The following is a 21,862-nucleotide window of genomic DNA, read 5'->3' on the forward strand; positions in this document are numbered from 1 at the left end:
TTTCCTACTCCTGGAGGGACAGGGAAGTTCATAGTCTGACGGTAAACAACACTTACCACCGAGGAAGCCGAGAAAGCCTTAACAGGATTCACAAGCTGGAGGGACCGGGAAGTTCACAAGAGTCCGAAAGTAAACACAACTTACAACTGTGAGAAAACAGGAGTCACAGGCCCCGCCCCCAAGGAATAACAATGTAATAACAAGAAAGCAATGGCTGGAAAGGGGGAACCCACTCTCTGTCCAGGGAGTAGGGGCAGACTTCCTTCTCTGCGTACTTCTTGTCTCCTGACTAATAAGAATGAGAAAGCAAAAGAAGTGAGTGGAACAAGGGTTTATTAAGAAAAACCCTTAAAAAAAAAGAGAGAGAGAAAAAGAAAGCTGCAGATGGGCCACAATGCAGCAGCAGGGAGACTGGAAAATGTCCACCACCAAAACCAGGAACTCCATAACAGCATGAGAAGAAGGAAAACAATTATATCCTCTCTCAAACCCCTGTCCATTACCTGCATTTTCTCCTTGGTGGTGGATAAATGCATAAAATATATTCAATACTGAAAATGAAAATTTTAATGTGAACCTATACAGCCTTCATTTTGAATGTCTATCCTGAGCTATATAAGTTTATTAAGATGTATAGAGTTTGTATTTGGTTAATTTTGATGTGGTCTTTTTGTTTATTTAAAAGGGTTTTTTTAAAAAAAAATAATGTTCATTTAAAAAGGGAAAGTGCTTGCCATTGAAGAGGCTGGGTCTAAGGGCTTTTCGTAGGTTTAGGAAAGCACTGACCGGCTAGCCGTATGTATGAAAAATATGTGAATGGCAGAAACCAATCAGAGGAAAGCCCACTGAACTGAACTCAACTAAGCCCTCATCTCAGCCCCTCCTCACTTTGAGAATGTTTCATGGATGTGGAGGTAAAGTGAGGGAGCTGGGGTATAACTGGAGGTTTTCATGTTCCGCTTCTGGTCATGGGTTCCCATTGCAGCCTGGGGTCTCCTACTGCAATCAAAATGCAGTGTCTGTGTTGACCACGCTGGAATGGATCTTTTGGTGACGCAACTGCCTTTGAGTCGTTCTTGCCCCTGTAAGCAGTTCCTCACCCATGCTTTCTCTGTAAGTAAGTGGAAGAAACACACTTTCACCAAGCCCAACTTAGAATCCTTGCTTGTTTTTCCACCCCTATCAGCCACACAACAGGGCTGTTGGTTACTATTCACCTTGTTGCAACAAAATAGGAGACAAAGTAGCTTAAGGAAGAGAAGGTTGACTGTATTTCAGAGTTCCAGGGTAAAGCCGATCACCTGAGGAGTTGTGACGGCAGGAGCAGGAGCTTGAGCTAGACAGCTTCATTGCATCTGTGGTTGGGAAATAAAAGGGGATGAATGATACTGGCCCGCTCACTCTTTCTCCTTCTATTCGGCTCAGGACTCCAGCCTATGGGATGGAGCCACGTTCAGTCAATCAACTTAATCCAGAGACTTCCTACAGACATACCTGGAGACTAACCTAGTCTAGGAAATCTCTCACAGGCATGCCCAGAAGTTGGTCTCATAGGTAACTCTAGATTCTTTGGGATTGACAAGCAATATTAACCATGACACAAACCCTCTCCAAAGACAAAAACAAAGCTCGCCAGAATCCTACCACTCAGGAGGTGGAGGCAGGAGTCCAAGGCCAGCCTTACTACGTAATACAGTGAGTCCTAGCCCAGTCTAGGCTGCGTGAGACTTTGTCTCAAACACCACACATTCAACCCCCCACCACACACACAAAAATAAATTAAAGGAGCTAAATTAAAGGAGCTGGAGAGAATCTCAGTAGTTAAGAGTATTGCTACTCTAGAAGAGGACCCGAGTTCAGCCCCCAGCACCCACATCAGGTGGTTCACAACCATCCGTAGCTCTAGTTCCCAGAGGTTTGCCAGACGCCTCTGGGCTCCAAAGGCACCTGCACTCAAGTGCACACACCCAAACAGAGGCATTCTACTATACAGTTTTAGAAGAATGAGTCAGAAAGAAGTCTAGCTAGAGTACTTGTCCAGTCAACTTAGAAAGGAGAGGGGCAGAAGCACCTGAAACCTCAGTGCTTGGGAGACTGAGGTGGGAGAAAACCTCAAGGATGCTAAAACCCGCTCTCCAGGGCCAGCTTGCTCTTTTCCTCTCTCGGCTTGGTCAGGCAGTCATAAAAATGTACCCATCAGCATTTGAGTAACTTTCCCCACCCCAACCCACCATGGTCATGACCCCTAGCAGCAACATGAATCAATGATTTTTTTTATGTATATTCTATATACTCGTGATCAAAATGCAGTCTTAATGGCCTCCCACAGAAGGCCCTCTGGTGTCAACATGCCAGCATGGGCAACACAGGCTACCTCTGTCTCAAACAAACAAGGGGGCAGGGAGTAGGGTGAGAATTTTCAGAGTTGGGGTTCATGGTGGGCCTCAAGCAATTCTTAACTTTGGGGGACTCACAGGAGTCTGAGGAAACCACAGACAAGTCTTCAGAAAAACTCCAGCACCGTTCAGCCTATGCTTTCAGGGGACTCTATGCCAGAATTAACTATTGCTTTGCTGACTTAATTGAGGAAATAATAGCCCCATTCCTTAATGTATGCTAAACAGAAAGTCACGCACAAGTCCTCAAAAACCTAACAGCCCAGTAGTCAGAACAAAACGGTGACCAGAAATCAACACGTATTTGGGTAATGATAAGCCAGTGGTGGAGAATTTGAACAGGTTGAATTGGGGAGAGACCTTACAAGTTTGTGCTCTGTGAGGTAACGGCTTTAAATAGACGGGCGTGGCAAGTTGATCTAAGGGACCCTACCATGCATAGCAGGCCAGTAAAGTAAGTTAGCTAGGAATCTGAGATTAAAATGGCACTGGGCTATGGTGCTTCGGGGTCAGTGAGAGAGTGACCGCAGAAGTTGGGGGTCTGGGTGGGGGCTGCCACAAAAATGCTGATGAATACAGTTTTATGACACTAGACCAGGACACAAGAGATTTAGGTGACGGAGCTGGCTGTAGGAGCGCGGCCTTGAAGTCCTTGGTTCATTGTCAGGGTCAGAAGTTGGCCCTGTGTCCCTTCAGTAAGACGAAAGAAAGCCATGGGAGGGCAGCGGGTGACCGAGAACTACACAGGGCTGGCGGGCCTGAAAATGAATCCTAGCTGCTGTGTGCAAAGCCCTAGGTGTGTGGACAGAAAGGAGCAAGCAGGAAGGTTACAACAGGTCAGGAATAAATAACCAGCAGGCGGAGGATCCCGGATTCCGTTCTGCCTTTTGTTGGGTGAGGAGCGCCAGGCAAACGCGTCTGTCTTGGCTTTGGAAGGAAGCGGTTGGACCGTCCACCCCGGCCGCGGCCCCGGATGACTAGGAGACACCCGGGGACCGGGGAAGGTAGAAGCCGGGACCGCGGGGCTCCGCCGTCCACCCGAGGCCCCGCAGAGGGAACCCCGGAGTAAGTCGGGGACCGGCCGCGCTGCGGCGGGAGGGGGCGGGCGGGCAGATCCCACCCCTTCCTGAAGGAAGCGCCCTCCCCGCCGCGACTGCCGCCGCCGCCGCCGCCGCCACCGCCACCGCCACCGCCGCCGCAGGTCACGGCCCGCGAGCCGCTGCCGCCCGGAGCAGGTAGGCGCGGCGTCCTCCTCCGTCCCTCGGCCCTGCTGCCCGGCCCGTTCGGCTCCGGGTCCCCGCGGAGACACCACCCGGGCGGCGGCACTGCCTCCCCAGCCCCCGAGCGCGTGCTCCCGAGCCCGAAGCAGGCGGTGCGGCTCCGCGGCTCGCCCGTCCCGCTCCCCGCCGCCGCCGCCGCAGTGCCGCCCGCGGCCCCCACCCGGCCCGGTGACAGGTGTCCCACCTCTACGGCCGCTCCCGGGTGAGGACCGGGAGAAAGCGGCAGAGCGAGCCGACCCCGGGCGCTAACTTGCGGTGCCCCGCTGGGCGCTCATTCCTGGGAAGAATCGGGGATTTGGGACTGAGCGTGGGCAGGGGTGCCGGTCGCCGGGCACTAGGCGCTCTGGTTGTCCGTGGTCATAATAATTTTAAAAAGTCGTCAGCCTCGGGTTATGGAGAGAGCCTTCACTGAGTGAATGGTTTTCCCCTCCTGAAATGAATCAAGGGAGAATGAGGGGTTTCCCAGTTGAAACCCATATGCCTTCGCCCCCCACCTCCGTTCATCCCTCTTCATTCACCCCTACCCCCGTGACACTTTATTAGACCCTAAGCACTTTGCTGGTCTTTCTGTTGCGGTTATTCCGGCCAGGTCTTTCAGGGCTGGGCCAGGGTTGTGATTGCCAGTGTGAGAACACAGCCCAGGTGGAATGGAAGCCAGCCGATCTCCCTGGGCGATCCCACACTGACCTCCTGTAGGTGTGGTCCTGTTAAGGAACCTAAACACACTGGCATATTGAAAAACCAGGGCAGAATAAAGCAGTTCTTAGGTCTATTACAGTAACACAGCCGAAAGAGCAATGTTAGTTTCTGCTTCTCCAGTTCTCTGCTTGAATCGAAGACAGATTTTAATAATGCAGGACTGTAGCTCCATTCTGGGCTGCAGTTAATAAAAAGGGAGGCGAATGTGAATGTATAAAGCCCATGGTAGCAGTTAATAAGCTGACCCACTTAAAGTTTCCCATGTTGAGGGTGAACCGTTAGGCGCATGCATACATGTAATAAATGCAGAGTGAGTAATTTTACAGTCTCAGCTTTAATGCACCAGATACCTAACTTTTTCTTACTCGTGTCCCAGAAAGGACCTTACTTCCAACATTAACTGTAGCTGTCTCTCCCTCCATCCATGTATCGCTCTGTCTCTGTCTCTTTGTGTCTGTCTGTCTTCGTCTCCTTCCCTGCCCCCCCATCTATCTTTCTCTCTTTGTCTCTGTCTCCTCCCCCACATACAAGGTCTCTATTATGTAGCTCTGGATTCCTGAAACTTGCTCTGTAGACCAGGCTGGCCTCAAACTCACAGAGATCCACCTGCCTCTGCCTCCTGAATACTGGGATTAAAGACGTGCACCACCACACCTAGCAGCTGCCATCTCTGAATGAACTAGAAGTGTGAATTTAATCTTCATGGCATAAACATGGGGATCTTAATGATTTGTCCTTGATGTATAAATTGCTTAAATGTTTTGCAAGCCTCCCAAGTTGGAAGCCCAGAAACTGGACATGGTAAATTGACATTGAGCAAACTTAAACTATTTGAAAAATGCATGTTTATAGTCTGCAGTTAGCTGAATGACACTTGTTTTGGCTTGTCTAAATTTGCATTATAATATCTTGATAGCAATTGCTTAATCCATGTGTTTCTTGTCAGATGCTTTGTGAGGGGGGGGGGGCGGTTTGCTTTGCAGGGTCATCGTTTTTCAAGAACATGATAATGCTTCCTGCTGGTCTCTGCTCCAGCCTGCTGCCATCTGGCTCACAGTCGTCCCCTGGCAGGACTTGTTCACTTGTGCTGCTTTGTGACTGCCAAGCTCTTTATCTTGGCTTTCCTCGTGGCCAGTACCTCTGTAGTCCAGTGGCCAGATGAGCGGGCAGCCTGGAGCCCTAAGAGAGGGAAGGGTAGCTGGCCCCTGCAGTCTCCGTCATGTGTGTCGCTGTAATCTGGCCCTTTGGGATCGTTTCAGTGGCCAATTATGCAGAACGATACTGAGAAGATGATGCACTACCTAGCTGGCAGTCTCCCTCTTCCTCTTCCTAAAAAGAAGCTGTGACGTTGGCCTCAGGACTTAGTAGGAATGAGGCTCTTGTCAGGCCCACGTGACTATCATTATACTGTTGTGTGGTCTTGGGTATGAGTGTGGTGTGCACATGTGCGTACATGCGTGTGTGTAGAGGCCCGAGGTCAATGTTGCATGTCTTTCCTTAATCTCGCTGCACGGTTGTTTTTTGAGATAGTTTCTCACCCAACTTGAAACTCCTTGATTGTGCCATGCTGTTTGGACCAATGAGCTTCAGAAGTCTACTACCTCCCTTCCTGTCAACCTGGCTTAGGTTGTAGGTACCCAACACCATGCTCAGCCTTTTTCATGAGCACTAGAGCATTCAAACCTAGGTCCCATTGCTTGCCTGCCAAGTACTTTATAGGCTGAGCCCAAAGTGGAAATACTCAACACAGAGAGCTCAGATGAGACAATAGGAACGATATGAGATAATGGAAAATTCTGGGTGTTCGCTGGGTCATGCCAGCTCTAGTAGGTTAGGCAAGGTTTGGAGCTCTCCTACCGGGTGAGAAATGAACAGTTTCCTTTTTAACGCCTGTATATAACCTTGTCGAGATCAGTACTACCCAGTATAACTTTCCACATGGATGGGAATATTCTATAAGTCTGTCTTATAACCACAAGCCACATGTGGCTGTTGAAACGTGACTAGTACAATTGTGGAACAGATTTTAAATTTTATCTAACTTTAATTAATTTAAATTGCCACATAGGGATAGTGGCTACCATATTAGGTAGTGCAACTCTGAATTCCCACCACTCATTTCTGATAGAGATACATTTTGATGGCAATTATCCCTTAATTAGGGAGAAGTAGGAATTTGCATTATACTGCTGGGAATTAAGATTTAACTCGGGAATCCTGCCTTATGAAAAAGCACTTGGATTTGTGCTGGAGTTCATTCCTACTCTAAAAACAGTTGGCTTTTTAAATTCCTGTCTCTGACTGTTACAAAAATAAGCATCACTCCTGGGTGTTGGCACCGTGTTTGGGTGGGTGCTCCCACAGCAGCATTTGGGTGGGTGCTCACACAAGAGGAGCATTTGGGTGGGTGCTCGCACAAGAGGAGCATTTGGGCGGGTGCTCCCACAGCAACATTTGGGTGGGTGCTCACACAGGAGCACTGGGGTGGGTGCTCCACACAGGAGCATTTGGATGGGTGCTCCCACAGCAGCATTTGGGTGGGTGCTCGCACAAGAGGAGCATTGGGGCGGGTGCTCGCACAAGAGGAGCATTTGGGTGGGTGCTCACACAGGAGCATTGGGGCGGGTGCTCACACAGCAGTATCATTTGCTCTTGTGCACATTGTGCATCTCATTCATTCTCAGTGTTGGCTTCTGCAACTGATAAGTTTAAAGCTGAGGGGGAGAGGTCTAGAGAAAGGAGGGCGACCGCCTGACTGTTCCTCTCCCCTCATCCCTGAGAAGAGCGACAAATGGCTTACTCCAGGGACAATTGAGGGCCGAAGTCTTCATGTTACAGCCCTTCATATCTGGCTTCTTTCTCTGGAACTTCAATCTAAACAACGCTTCCCCACCCTTGTTCCACACCGCCTGTGGGGTTTACCAAATCCACTTAAAATACCGCCTACTATCATTTTTAGTAAAGTGGGATTTGATTCAGCTTCTACTGGATGGCTTCCATTTTTAAACTAACTTGCTTTGATTAAAACTGTTATTTTGGTGGTGGAGAAAGCACACTTTATAATGAGATGATTTTTCAAGACCTTGCCTCTCCCATTTCTGGAATGAATGACCCTCACCCAGAGGCCTAAGAGCTCCTCTGCAGGGGAGAGCTGAGAGTCATCAGGGTCCCGGTCTCTGAGGGAGGGACAATCTTTCAGTCAGTTATTTAGAGATTGTTGAATGTGTTGGGATGTATTAGAATTTGGTTAAAATAGCCCTAAGGTATTTTTGACTTGAAGATATTAACAGTCTAGAAGGACATTGGCCATCTCACAAGGTGATGGGGATGCTTAAATAAATTTAATGAAGGCTTCATATAGTTCCAATACCATACCAAAGTCTCTGAAATAAAAAAAAATTGTTAGTGTTTTCATACACCATAGTATTTGCAAACTCCTTATCTTGGGTCTTAAAATCAATTTCTAAATGAGAATCAGCATTTCCCTTCTGAAAGAGAACCAGAAAAATGCCTGTGCATTCCTCTATGGAACCTTTTGTTTCCTCCATGTATAACAATGGCCAGGCCACAAGGAAGCGGGCAGATGTGGCTTGAGCACTGGAGAAATGGGACCTCTGGATTTAAACCTTCACTGCACAGCCCAGTTCATCTATTCAACATGACTTAGGCATGTTCGTTATTTGCAGTTGTGTGCGTGTGTGCGTGTGTGTGTGTGTGTGTGTGTGTGTGTGTGTGTATGTGTGTGCGTGCGTGTGTGTGTACTGGTTCAGATGCAAGGTCCTGCTTGTGAAATTTGTAAGTCATCTTGTGACCCCTCTTTGAGAAGACACATGTGGTCCCCAGCAATAATCAATGCTTACCTAGTACTCCGTGCTGCCTGCCCCATGTGAGTTATCCTGTTTTCCTTTGATGAGGGAGTTCTGTTCCCCACACTACCTACGCCTCATTTGGCAGTGAAGCAATCAGTCTGGAGACAGACAGTCCACAAGTTCAGTCACCCTACGCCCTGTATGTGATAGTGTCACATACATAGACAGGACATCTGCAGACCTGTGACACTCAGGCGCTGTGCACCATGGCACTCGTGCAAATATAGTGATTTTCTGCATGAGATTGAGCGTGATGGGGAGAGAGAAGTCACTACCGTTCTAGGGTGAGGAGCCCTCACTGCTGCCAGCCAGTGGTCTCGGAAGGTTAATGCCCTTCGAGAGGAGAGGCGGCCTGGTGCCTACAAAATCTGAGCATCCTGGAGACTGACAACCTATTACATCTCCAGCAGTGTGTTCTTCCTGCCTGCATCCCCTAACTTCAGCATTCTGACTTGCAACAAGCAAATGACAAGTACTCTAAGGAAACAGGTCTGTCTCCTAAGTCCCCTGCTGTGCAAAATCACCAACATTTTCTTTTCAAAAGTACTTCTTTCCTGTGAGGGCCTCTTCGCGTAGTCCTCAGACAGTAAATGGAAAACAGCTGGGCAGTTAAGCCAGTTGTGCAGGCTTACCTGATGCTGGAGAGGTCCTGGATCTGACCCCAAGCCCCACAACTGGAAAAAGAATGTTTAATATAAATAAGCACATGCCACGCACTGCGTCTGCACTCTATGAGCTAGAACCCAGTTCGTGAGCTTCGGGCAAGGGGCTGGAGGTTGAGACTACACACACAGAGACAGACCAACACCCGGACTTCCAACACTGGTACCAAAAAGCCCATCTTTAATAGCACCATGGAGGCTTAAATACACTGCAGTCAATGGCCAGCAGGTGAAAATCCCATCCTCTGATCCTCTAGGTAAAGCACAGCTTTTAGTAACTTCAATTAGAAGGTTCTAGGAGGGAAGAGCAGCTGAAAGCCAGGACTTATTAGTCCCAACAAGCACATAAATGAAAATCAGTGTGTTAGGAGGTCTTCAAAGTGAGGCTGGAAATCTTTCCCCTCCTCCACTGTTATCTAGAAGCGGATTCCAGGTTTCCTTTTGGACCGGGCTAGACACAAGTGACCACTTATCCAGACCGTGTTGGGTAGAACAGGAGAGGCCACAGCTCGCCAACATGCTTAGTTTCTCTCTGTTGAAAGTCCAGACGCTGTGGCGAACATGCTAAAAAAAAAAAAAAAAAAAAAAAAAATCTGTAAACGACTCACTTTGTTCAAGGCTACAGAAGTGTCTGCTTCTCTGAACGGTGACATCTACTGTGCCTGTGGAACAGAGCTTGACGAACTGTCTTTGAGAAAGCACTGCAAGTCGTGTGGACGACGCCTGAGAAGTGATCGTTGTTAACTGCGGCAGTAGAGGAAATCAGCCTGCAGTTGGAATGGCATTATCTCGCCCCGAAGCCTTCATGGTGAATGACTATGACTACAAGCGGCTGCAAACAGAGCTTAGGGACACAGCCACTGTTCGTCCAACGTGTGGGGGCAGGGTGGGAGACGAGCCATTTCCCCAACCCCTCGTTGAATATTATTTTTTAAAAACCCATTTTGTGTGTTTTTTCAGGTATAGTATAGTATCAAGTACCAGGCTTGCTTTGAGATATATGTCTATATCTCTTCCCCCACACATTAGAGGGAGATTTCAGTTTCCCTCCCCTCCACTCCTCCCCGTTCCACACACACCCTTCTTCCTCAGATTCCCTCATCCTCTGTTTCCCTTGGTCTCTTTATACGTTAACATTAGAAGATGACCCAAAATCCCAGATCCTCTTCCCATAGGTTGAGATTAAGGCACGTGACAAAATTAAACGTTCTGATTAGGTTTATTATATTCTTTCACATTTGTGATGATTCTGCTGACAAGGAAATGTTTTAAATGGCATTAATTGGTGGTTTTAAGACATGTTAAAAAGTGGCTGTCTTAAAATAGCTAAAATGGGGGTTACAATGCTGGAAATCTACACTCGTTGGTTAGAGTCTTGCAAACTGTTTGTCAATTTGTGAGTGAATAGAATAATTAAGCAATGGTGACATTGGGCTGGGGAGGTGACCGATGGTTTAGAGTGTTTGTTCTTGCAGAGGACCTGGGTTTGAGTCCCACTGTTCACATGGTTGCTCACAACCATGTGTAACTCCAGTTTAGGCTATGGCATCCCTTCTGACCTCTGTCTGCACACCAGACACACACACTGTATACACGTGGCAAAACACCTGCACACACGAAACAGAAATAAAATGGTGACATTGTTATAAAACAACACAAGCAGAAGTATTAGTTTTAAGTGAACTTGGGTGTTTGTTTATTAAAATGAGGGTACTTCTGTGATGTAGCTCTCTTAGGGCCCCTAACAGAAGTAAAAGTTAAAGCTTCCAACCCCAGACCCACCAAGACTTAGTGATGTACGCAGAAACATGAAGATGGAGCAGTAACAGGATGTTAAGCTACGGGTAATAGTGCTTCCTTTTATGACACTATATCCCCACATGCCCTCCACTGAGAAGCTCTAACATTTTTAAATTTTTACCAGTTTTATCAGTGACAGCACAGTGCCTGCAAGGACCATGTTTATGTCCCTTGTAACTTTAGCAGCTAATGCAATTGATCTTTAAAAAGACAATTATCTTCCCTATGACATTTTGATTGGTATTTCTCCCTTTTAATTTCAGCTTATATGTGGCATAAAAATTGATTTACATGGAGGGAAGTGCGCTGTCATTTCATACCATAATTTTGATTGCACATCTCGGCTTGTAGACCTAAAGAGAAAATTTCTCCATTAACTGAATTGCAGAACAGCTCCAGTTGTGACCAGATAGGGACACGTTGTGATCTGTTGAGACTAGGCCACTTACCCAAGTCATGTCTGCTTGCAAAGCCATTAACAGAGTTCAGAGATGTGGCTTCTAGCTCTAGTGGTGCCTGCAGCATGGTTCCTGGCTCATAGGCTCAGAATGACTGTTTGAGGGAAGGAATGGGATGTACAATTTGGTATGCATGCTGCATGTCAGTCCCAGAGTTTAAGGTCAGGTATCTCCTCCAGTTGTTCTTCCTCTTGAGTTTTGAAACGTCTCTCATTGATCCCAAGACTCACCTTTAGATTAATCCGGCTAGACAGCAGGCTGCAGGAATCCATCCATCTCCACTCTCCGAGTCCTAGCATGACGGTGTGCATGCCTGGTCTTTACAGGGGTGCCAAGGGTCTGAACTCAAGTCCTCAACTTGCGTGGCAAGCACTGTGTTGACTGAACCATCACCCCAGCCTCTCAGGATGGCTCCTTTTCTCCCTGTTACTTCCTTCTTATTAATAACACAGATTTTATCTCATTCTTTCTATGTGGAAAATTAAAGTGTTCTAGATGGCTATGGTTTTCCTGTACGGTGTCTGAAAGCTACACAACACCTTTGGAAGTCATGTGGTTTATCTCTTGGAGTCACGGCAAGTCCAGTCGCCGCAGGAGGAGGAAGCTCCTTTACTCTCTCAGACCACGACTGTTTTGCAGTTCTTTCATACTGTGTTCCAGGCTGTCTTAACATGGTTCCTGGGCTATACCTAAGACTCTTTACATGTGCTCGCAAGTTTCTCTTCTCCTTCCAATTAATCCGTACTCTCTGTGTTTAAAAGTTATAGTCGGCAATTTAGTTTTATCTTAGGGCATTTGACTATGTAATGGCAGAGGCCAGCAAAATACTATAAAGTTTTACTAGACATAACCACTCATCTCTTCCCACATTGCCTAGACCGCGTCTATACCACCAAAGAGTTGAGTGTCTGGATCAGTGACTGTTGCCCCCAAAGCTAATGATATCTACAGTCAGGCCTGTTGTGGGGTAGATTTTTATAAACTTAAATTCTATCAGCCGTATGTGGCTTTAGATGTTGTTAGCATGTGACCTGCCTTCTTGTGCTGTCTAAAGTGCAGCATCCTTCCATTAAGTAGTCCAGAGAGACCCTTGTCCATTGACAGGCATGAACATGTGCTGAACTGACAGTTCTTAATGAGCTGCTACCTTGGACAGCGCCACTGCTTGCTGGGGGACAGGCAAGCCAGGGGCAGAAGTTCCTAGCCTGGTTGTGTGGTAAAACCATCTGAGGAGCTAACAATCAAGCTGCATCCTTGATCAGTCACCACATTTTTTCTAAACTCTCACGTGATCCCATCAAGTTTGGCTGGTGAGGTGACATCAGAGGTTGACAAGGCAGTCTGTGTACCGTAGTGTTCCCTCGGGGCATTACAGAGTGTACCTATGGGCCGGTGGCCAGAAACGAACATATGAAGGCGAATGGGTTGATATTATCTTAAGCATGAAGACCGTGACAAATATTTGGGGTTAGAGTCTAGGCCGTTGTCCCAAGAGGTTGCCAGAGCAACAAGGGCTCACTTACCCCCATAGTGTCAAAGTGCCAATTTGTGTATTACAGATTAGCTTCAAAGAAGGAAACATGGAACCCCTTCCGACTCTTATGTCCAGAGCTTTACATTTATATCTCAGAACCCACTTCTGCCGTGAACGTATGTTTAAGATAAGCAAGTGCCCAGTGCAGGAGGAGCAGACATGTATACAGAGGGGGATAGCATAGTAATGAAGAAGCATGGGTATTAGGAGAGAACATTGGTATAAAAACTAGCCAACACAACTGACCCCTTGTCAGCGTGACATAAGCCAGAGTCGTTGGGAAGACAAACGAACTCTCAGTTAAGAAAATCCCTTCCTAAGATTGGTCTGCTGGGAAGTTCATAGAGATTTTCATGATTGATGAGGGAGTACCGCCCACTGTGGGTGGGGGGGCACCCCTCAGCAGGTGGTCCTGAAGTGTATTAGAAAGCAAGTCTGTGCAAGCCATGAGGAGCAAACTAGTAAGCAGCATTCCACCACGATTCTCTTTCAGCCCCTGCCTCCAGGTCCCTGTCCTGAGTTCCTGGCCTAAGTTCCCTCAGTGATGGCAGTGGCCTGACAGCCGTGAGAGGAAACAAACCCTTTTCTCCAAGCTGCTTTTGCTCATGGTGTTTTAGCACAGAAACAGAAATTCCGAGACAGTCTGCTCCAGAGCCAGTGCCTCCTCATTCCTAACATTTTGCATCTTGTGTGGCTTCCTGTCTCTTCTCTTCTTGATCAGTGCCTTCCCATTGGTCACACATTTGCAGATTCTATTCATTCATTTCTTTTCTGACATTAAATAAAGCAGGTGGATCCCCACAATGGGGGCTCTATTGTCACTGAGATACTGGTAGAAGTGCATCCTCGTGTGAACAACTGATCACAAAAGGAACTCAGAACAAATGCTCAGAGAGCTTTGCCAAGTGAATGCGTCTACAACCTAGTGTGACTCAACAACCTTAGGCACTTCTTCAAAGCAGAATCAGACCAGTGACTTTTTTGTTTTGTGAAAAAGAGGTTAAGCGAGTGGAGCCCTTCTGGCTTGGAACTCAAGGTTCTCCTGCCCCCGCCTCCCTGGCATTGGGACTGTAAAGTGTGCACATCACACTCAGCTTGTCTCCTCGTAAATGATGGCTTCACTTAGTGTAACTTCCTAAGGCTTACTCACACTGCCGCAGATGAGAGAAGCTCTTCTTTTTCAAACTGAAATGCCACACTGTATGAATACACCACATTTAGAGCAAAATGATCTCAACCTTGAAGAAAAAGTATTATTTGTTAGTATGTGTAAGTATATTAACACACACATACACACACACACACACACACACACACACAGAGAGAGAGAGAGAGAGATAACCAAAGTGGATTTTTAAAATAGCAGTCTATGGCAAAGGCTGCACTGTTACAGGAAACATGTCTAGTTTATGTACTTTTAAGTCCGGGAGACTTTGCCCATTCTAGTGTATACATATTTCTTCACTATCAACCCATAGCTAGTATCTTAGTTAGGGTTTCTGTTGCTGTGAAGAGATACCTCCACCACAGAAACTCTTAAAAAGGGAAACATTTAATTGGGGTGGCTTGCAGTTTCAGAGGTTTAGTCCACTATCATCATGGTGGGACATGGTGGTGTACAGGGAGACATGGTGCTACAGAAGGAAGTGAGGGTAGAGAAGGAGCTACATCTTGGTCCCCCAGGCAGCAGGAAGTGGTCTCAGTATCATACTGAGCAAAGCTTGAACAAAGGAGACCTCAGAGCCCACCCCACAGTGACACACTTCCTCCAACAAGGCCACACCTACTTTAACAAACCATGCCTCCTAATAGTGCCTCTCTGTAAGAGTTTATGGGGACCAATTACATTCAAACCACTGCAGCTGGACTATAGGAATAAGAACCAGAACACTGTGAGCATTTAAGTGTTTAGTGGGAATTCAGTGAGTGTAGACAGAGTGATTTGGGGTTTATTGCAGGCTTGTCATTGATTTAATCTGATTTGTGCCTGTTATTTTCTGTACTAATTTAACAAATCCTCTCAAATACTGATTTTAGTAAATTTAAGACATAATGAATATAATTTTGCTGCTATTGTATGCTGAGCATGTATCATTAAGTGTGTGTCACCTTTTCTCCTTTCTCCTCCTCTCTTCTCCTATTCTTTCCCAGTGGGTAACTGAAATCAGGAGTAGTTTCTATTAGGAACCCTGTAGATGTGTGGGAGCAGGAAACATCGCCTCCCCTAAGAAAACACAGCTCTGCAGACATCCACGGGGCCAGTGTGAACTGATGGGAATATGAGATTGACTTGGATGAGGATTAAGTTAGCTGCGCAGGCAAACTTTGTACAGAGAAAGAATTAGAAGTTTGTCACTCACAGTTATTATGCTTTAGCATGTGCCAAGCACTGAGCTAGGTGAAATATATGACTGCATGCATATGCAAATATTTGAGGTCGATTCATTAATCTACTTAAAAATAAATGAATTGGCATGTTCCATGATGATAGAAATCTCCTAAAGTCAGACAGAATTCAAGGCGCCCTGTTCCCTATCTTGGAAGACTAAATCCATGGTGTTTACTGTTTTTCATAATACTCGAGTCGGTAACAATATAACAGACATTTGACAATTACTGCAGATAGGCCCCACATATTAGGGGGTGGTGCTTTTATACATCTGTCCATTTCTGCTGTATGATTCTGAGGTGTTTGGATTTATGTGTTTTATCTGACCTTCTATATAAATACTCTAACTTCTCTCTCTAATATTTTAGTCTGTTCTCTGATCTCACTGTTTTTGCTAATAATCCCATTTCCATATGTTTTTATTTCTGTCTCTTGCTAGAACGATAGAAATAAACACAATAGTATTAATTTACTCTAGTTTTTGTTTATGGGGAAAGCTCTCTTCTCATCCTAATGAGTAATATTGGCAAATAGAAGGAGGGAGGAGGAACATCAAAGAGCCCCTCTGACCATAGTTTCCTATGTATGTTCTAAGGGATGAGCAGTGTTTTATTAAATGTCATTCAGTATCCATGGAGTTCACCTTTGACTTGTGAATGCTTTATGCTGATGATATCAATATAAATATTTCTAGGATAAACTCTTTTAGGTTATGAGAGATTTTTTGAGACTAAATCTGACAGTGTTGCCAGAGCAGCCTGGAACTTCTGAGCTCAGTTCCCCCCCCCCCCCCCCCCCGTAGCCTTCTGAGTATGTAGGACAATAGGTGTTCATATTCTAGTGTTTTGTTGATTTCATGTGTTGTATCCAATTTGGATTCTTCCCCATGTTGTTCATAAGAATGGTAAGCAGGTAGATTGTATGAAGTTACCTTCGGGGATTACATTGTACACATACTTTCATGTTCTGAATTTTCTATCTAAATACTCTCTAAGAATCTTTAGATAGTTTGTTTTTTAAGACACATTATAATGGTTGTATTATATACTATGGGTTCATTATTACTTAACCCTTCCAGTTTTAAAATGTAAATATTATGTTTTTACTTATTTATTGTGGGGGAATGTGAAGACAGTTTGCAGAAGTCGCCTATTTGGTGGGTCCTGGGATTGAACTCAGGTCTTCAGACTTGGCAGGAAACACCTTCTCCTACTGAGACATCTTGTCAACCACTTAATCCCTTTATTTATTCTTTTATTGCTTCAAGTTTTTCCTGATTGTTTACAGTTATAACACATGCAGGTTTGAGTATGAACCTCTGTTCCTACCCCTTGCCATTTCCTTAGAGTGTTCGTTTCCAGAGGCCTCAGCAAGTCGCCACAAACAGCAGCCCTGAAAGCCAGAAATCCAGAATTAAGATGCTGGCCCTTTAAAGTCTTGCTCCCTCTAAAGAGTCCAGTTTCTCCCTCTAAAGAGTCCAGACTAGTTTCTCTTGCCTCTGCCAGCTCTGGACTCCCTGGTATGTGGCACCATCAATGCTCTCTGTGGCTGTCTTCTGTGGCTGTGTCCTCCCCTCACTGCACAAGGAGTCTCTGAGGACCTCTGAAGATTGTCACCACCACCTCACAAAGGCCCTTTTTCAGATAGTCACACTCACAGGAAATGGGGTGAAGACCTGGACATATCTCTTCCGTGGCAGCCAGGTTCACCCCGACCACAGATTTGTGTTGGAGGACAGATTTCTTAAGCCTCCCGATCCCACTGCCACTTGTATCCCTTGGCTGTCTAGAGCCTGACGTTTTTGTCATCGGGGTATAGATCATCCCCTTTTACCTACACTTGCCCTTGCGTTAAGAATCTGTTTTTAGGTCTTTGCCTCTTGGACAGAGAAAAAAACGAAAACTTTGGTGAGTTCAGCAGAAATTCCTGCGTACAGCTGGGCACTTGCATCTTCTCCAGTAAATCTCTCTTTGCATCATTTCCGCCCATTTCCCTGGTGCAGTAGCTGCATTCCTACGACACTGTCTGTACAGACCGCCGCCCTTCCTCACGCTGCTTATGAGAATTCCCACAGATTTTCACTCACTGTTGAGTTTCCCAAAAATTTAGTCTAGGTGGTCAAAAATATCGGTATCCACTTGTGATTTCTTCCTATATTTCAAACTGAAGAAAAATACTTTCTGAGGGCTAGAGGGAAGACTTGGTTAAAAGCACTTCCTGCTCTTGTGCAGGACCCAGGTTTTTTCCCCAGAACCCACACTGGCTGACAACTCCCTGAACCTCCAGTGCCTAGGGCTGCGACACTCTCCTGACCTCCACTAGGTCAGGAGACCTCCCTGTGTGCACAGGATACACATACCTACCTGCAGGCAAAACACCCACGCACACAAAAATAAAAGAGAGGGAGGAATGAAAATGCTTCCTAGCCAGCCCTGAGCTAAGGATGTCTCCGGGGTTCCTGCCTTTGCTGAGACCAAATGCCAGGCAAGAGGCAGACTGAGGGATAAGGGTTTTATTTGGCTTCAGGTCACGAACACAGTCAATCATGGCAGGGAAGGCAGGTGGCAGGAGCTGGGGGCAGCTCGCTGCATTGCATCGACAGTCAGGAGACGGGGGGGAGGGGGGGGAAGGAGACGAGTGCTTGTGCACAGCCCCCTTTCTTCCTTTTATTTAGTTTGGGACTCCATCCTGTGTAGTCAGGCTGCCCTCTTACAGGTAGTTCTTCTCACCCCACTTGACCTAATCTAGAAAATTCCCCATAGGCATGCCCAGGGTGGCTATAAATCCCATCAACTCGACAATTACCTTATTCCAAGGGGAACTTTGGTTTGACTGGCACACCAGGATCTAAATGAATACTTATCTTTTCCATTTGAAATTTTATTTTCCCAGCACATTTATTGAATGATTTGAATGATTGCTGTATTTATCCATGGTTCCTTTAAAACACCTGTTCTCAGTGAGAGGTGCTTTTTGCCTCCCCTGCCCCAGGGACATTGGGCAGTATCAGCATTTCTGTTGTCAGAGCTGGGTGGGTAAGGAGCCAACAGGTAGAGGCAGGGGTGCAGCTACAGACCTCACAATGCACAGGGCAGTCCTCCAAGCAAGGGGTCAACCGGCACAAGATGTCAGCTGCAGCTGGACTGAGAGAGAACCCAGGCTTGTGGGGCTTCATCCCAGAACATTTTTAAATATATAAAACCCCCATTCCTCATCACTCCAGCCTTGCTGCGCGTGGCCCCTTTGAGGGACAGCCAGGGTTCAGATCAGTACCTGCGTTTCCATAGGTTGAACTGAAAACCTTTATAGGTACCATGCACCTTTTCATGTGTGGGACCTGAAGTTGGGTGGCCTCTGGCTTGCATCCTCCCTCGGAGATGTACTGTGACCTCCCCACCACACACCTAAATTGCTTCTTTGCCCCGTGGCCAGACCGGTCCAAGCGAACTCTCCCAATTGGTTGGGCGGAAGTGCAGCAGTTTCCTGGTGATGGTATAATAGACATGAAGCATTTTGCTTCTGCAGCCGAGTGGAGGAGTTTGTCTTAGGGCTATGTTTTCTGCTCCGTTGACTTGTTGGTTTCTGTGCAGGACACCATTATTTTTAATGCTGAAGTTTATGATACACTTTATCTTTAACCTGTGTGAGAACAGTGATCTTCATGAGCCTTCTATGAACCCGGAGTGAGGAAGTTGTGGCAGTTTAATTCCCAGGTGTGCTAGCACTGCACAGTAGGTGTGTCGTGTGCCAGCACTGCACAGTGGTGTGTCATGTGCCAGCATTGCACAGTAGGTGTGTCGTGTGCCAGCACTGCACAGTGGTGTGTCATGTGCCAGCATTGCACAGTAGGTGTGTCGTGTGCCAGCATTGCACAGTAGGTGTGTTGTGCGGCAGCACTGCACAGTAGGTGTGTTGTGTGTTAGCACTGCACAGTAGGTGTATTGTGTGCCAGCATTGCACAGGAGGTGTGTCGTGCGGCAGCATTGCACAGTGTGTTGTGTACCAGCATTGCACAGTAGGTGTGTTGTGTGTTAGCACTGCACAGTAGGTGTATTGTGTGCCAGCATTGCACAGTAGGTATGTTGTGCGGCAGCATTGCACAGTAAGTGTGTTGTGTACCAGCATTGCACAGTAGGTGTGTCGTGTGCCAGCACTGCACAGTGGTGTGTCATGTGCCAGCATTGCACAGTAGGTGTGTCGTGTGCCAGCATTGCACAGTAGGTGTGTTGTGCGGCAGCACTGCACAGTAGGTGTGTTGTGTGTTAGCACTGCACAGTAGGTGTATTGTGTGCCAGCATTGCACAGGAGGTGTGTCGTGCGGCAGCATTGCACAGTGTGTTGTGTACCAGCATTGCACAGTAGGTGTGTTGTGTGTTAGCACTGCACAGTAGGTGTATTGTGTGCCAGCATTGCACAGTAGGTATGTTGTGCGGCAGCATTGCACAGTAAGTGTGTTGTGTACCAGCATTGCACAGTAGGTGTGTTGTGTGTTAGCACTGCACAGTAGGTGTGTTGTGGGCCAGCATTACACAGTGGGTGTGTTGTGGGAGGTTTGTTTGTTTGTTTTTATTCCAGCTTTGTTTGGAGAAAGCATTGCTGTGTAGCCCAGGCTGACTCAACTCCTATTTTTTCTGCTCAGCCACCTCACTGCAGTGGTTATAGTTATATGCTATAACACCTGGCCTAACACACAATTTTTGAAAATGTTCTTCCCTCTCTTCTCATTGCGGAAGTTGGGAGGAAGCCCAGGAATCTGCATTCTGAGGAGCACCCACTGTGACTCTGAAGTAGCCCTCCCTCAACCCCACCTAGGGAGATGCCACTGTGAAAGCCTGTCCAACCTGAGCAGCCTTTTACTGCCTTTCCTCTTGATTATCTTCCAACGAACTTTCTCCTCCATAGTGTACATCCTGTGCACGGTAAATGGATTCTTTTTCTATTACATCTTGTAATTGTTATTGTTGATATACAGGGAAGGTATTGATTTTTTAAATGTTTTGTATCCAACCTACTTGCCCAGCTTTTTGTCAAATAGTTACACCTCTGCAGGTGAGGAGATGAAGGTGCAGTTGACGGAAGTCCTTCACCTGCAAACAAGTAGTTTTTACCTTCTTTACAATGTTACATCTATTAGTGCCATGGTATGTAAGTTAGAAGTGGTGCTGCCTATTGATTTTATATCAGCCTTTGTCTAGTCCCAGTCTATTTTTAGGGGGAGGGGCAGTTCTCACTGTATAACCCTCTGTGACCTGGAGTTCACTATGTAGAACAATATAGACCAGGCTGGCCTTAAACTCTCAGAGATCTGATGTGGGAGGTCCTTCTGTATAAGTGTTGCTTTTATTGGTTGATGAATAAAGAAGTTTCTTGAGCCTACAGCAAGGCAGAACAGAGCTAGGCAGGAAAACTAAACTGAATGCTGGGAGAAAGTAGGCGGAGTCAGAAGAGATGCTGAAGGAGAAAGATGCCCACGGGAGCCCACTGGAACATTGCCAGTAGGCCATGACCTCAAGGTGATGCACAGATTAATAGAGATTGGTTAATTTAAGATATAAGAGCTAGCTAGCAATACACCTAAGTGATTGGCCCAGTAGTATTTTAATTAATACAATTTCTGTGTGGTTATTTTGGGTCTGGGCAGTCGGGAACAAATGAGCAGTCTCTGCCTACATAGATCTGTCTGCTTCTGCCTCCTAAGTGCTGGAGTTGAAGGTATGTGCCACCATGCTGGACATCCCAAGTCTTCTTAATGCTGCTTTTGTCACGGGAAGGTAGGGGTGGGATGGGCACAGTGTCCCTTTTGCAGGTGTCGTTAATAAAATAAATTTCAAATGGACTCAGAGTGGAACTCCGGGGTAGAGTGGAACTCTGGAGTCAAAGAGAAAGAGAGGCAGGACAGGCAAGCGGGTAGGGGGCTGGAGGGAAGGGCGGGGAGGAAGGAAGAGGACTGAAGGAGAGAGTTATGTAAGAACCTTGCAGGACAAGACAGACATGCTGGGGGACAGAAAAGAACCGATGTCCAGGGCCTTTGCTCCTTGTAGTTTTTATTCAAGGGGTACAGAATTGCTCTCCTCTGGGGTGACATGGGTCTAGGGCATGAAAACAGATCAGGACATGTTTATCATCCTATCATCTGATTCAGCCTGAGTGCCCCTAGAGCGGCTCTAGGTGACTTGGAGCTCAAGGTGTGTCTTACAAAGGAAGGAATGGAAGCTAACTGTCCATACTGTCGTCAGCTCCCCTTTGAGCCCTGTGACCGCTGTCAAGCCCCTGTGTCTGTCCATCTTCTGCCATTAGCTTCACATGGCCTGTGCCTCTTTATTGTTTACAGAGAGGCCAGCACTAGCCATGGAGGCCAACACTTGAAAATGTGTTACAAGCAGCTTGGATATTTTCTTATATAGTGTTTGAAATCTGCCTCCTTAAAAAAAAAACAAAAACAAACAAACAGAAAAACAAAATAAAAAACATTTTAATTCCTTATCTACCAGAATATTTCTGATCACACATATTTCTCTTGTCTCCAAGAAAATTAACATTAATATTCATATTGGAAATAATACTTCAGAAGAAGATAGCTTTAAATATAGCCTTTCTCCCCCACCCCATCTACCCTCTCCTCTTTTTTTTTTTTTTTTTGGTTTTTCGAGACAGGGTTTCCCTGTAGTTTCTAGAGCCTGTCCTGGAACTAGCTCTTGTAGACCAGGCTGGCCTCGAACTCAGAGATCTGCCTGCCTCTGCCTCCCGAGTGCTGGGATTAAAGACGTGCGCCACC

At 46.5% G+C, this 21,862-nt stretch overlaps 1 protein-coding gene across 1 annotated transcript in view; it reads left to right on the top strand.

Moving 5' to 3' along the window:
• The first annotated feature begins 3,578 nt into the window (after nt 1-3,578).
• Nucleotides 3,579-21,862, top strand: part of Tmem150c (transmembrane protein 150C) — a 76,261-nt gene continuing 57,977 nt past the window's right edge. Inside the window, exon 1 of the mRNA XM_038338577.1 lies at nt 3,579-3,631. The gene's annotated coding sequence lies outside the window, so the exon portion shown is untranslated. The remainder of the gene's footprint in view (nt 3,632-21,862) is intronic.

Source organism: Arvicola amphibius, chromosome 1 (genome assembly GCF_903992535.2).
Source record: "Arvicola amphibius chromosome 1, mArvAmp1.2, whole genome shotgun sequence".
NCBI classification, from domain to species: Eukaryota; Metazoa; Chordata; class Mammalia; order Rodentia; family Cricetidae; genus Arvicola; species Arvicola amphibius.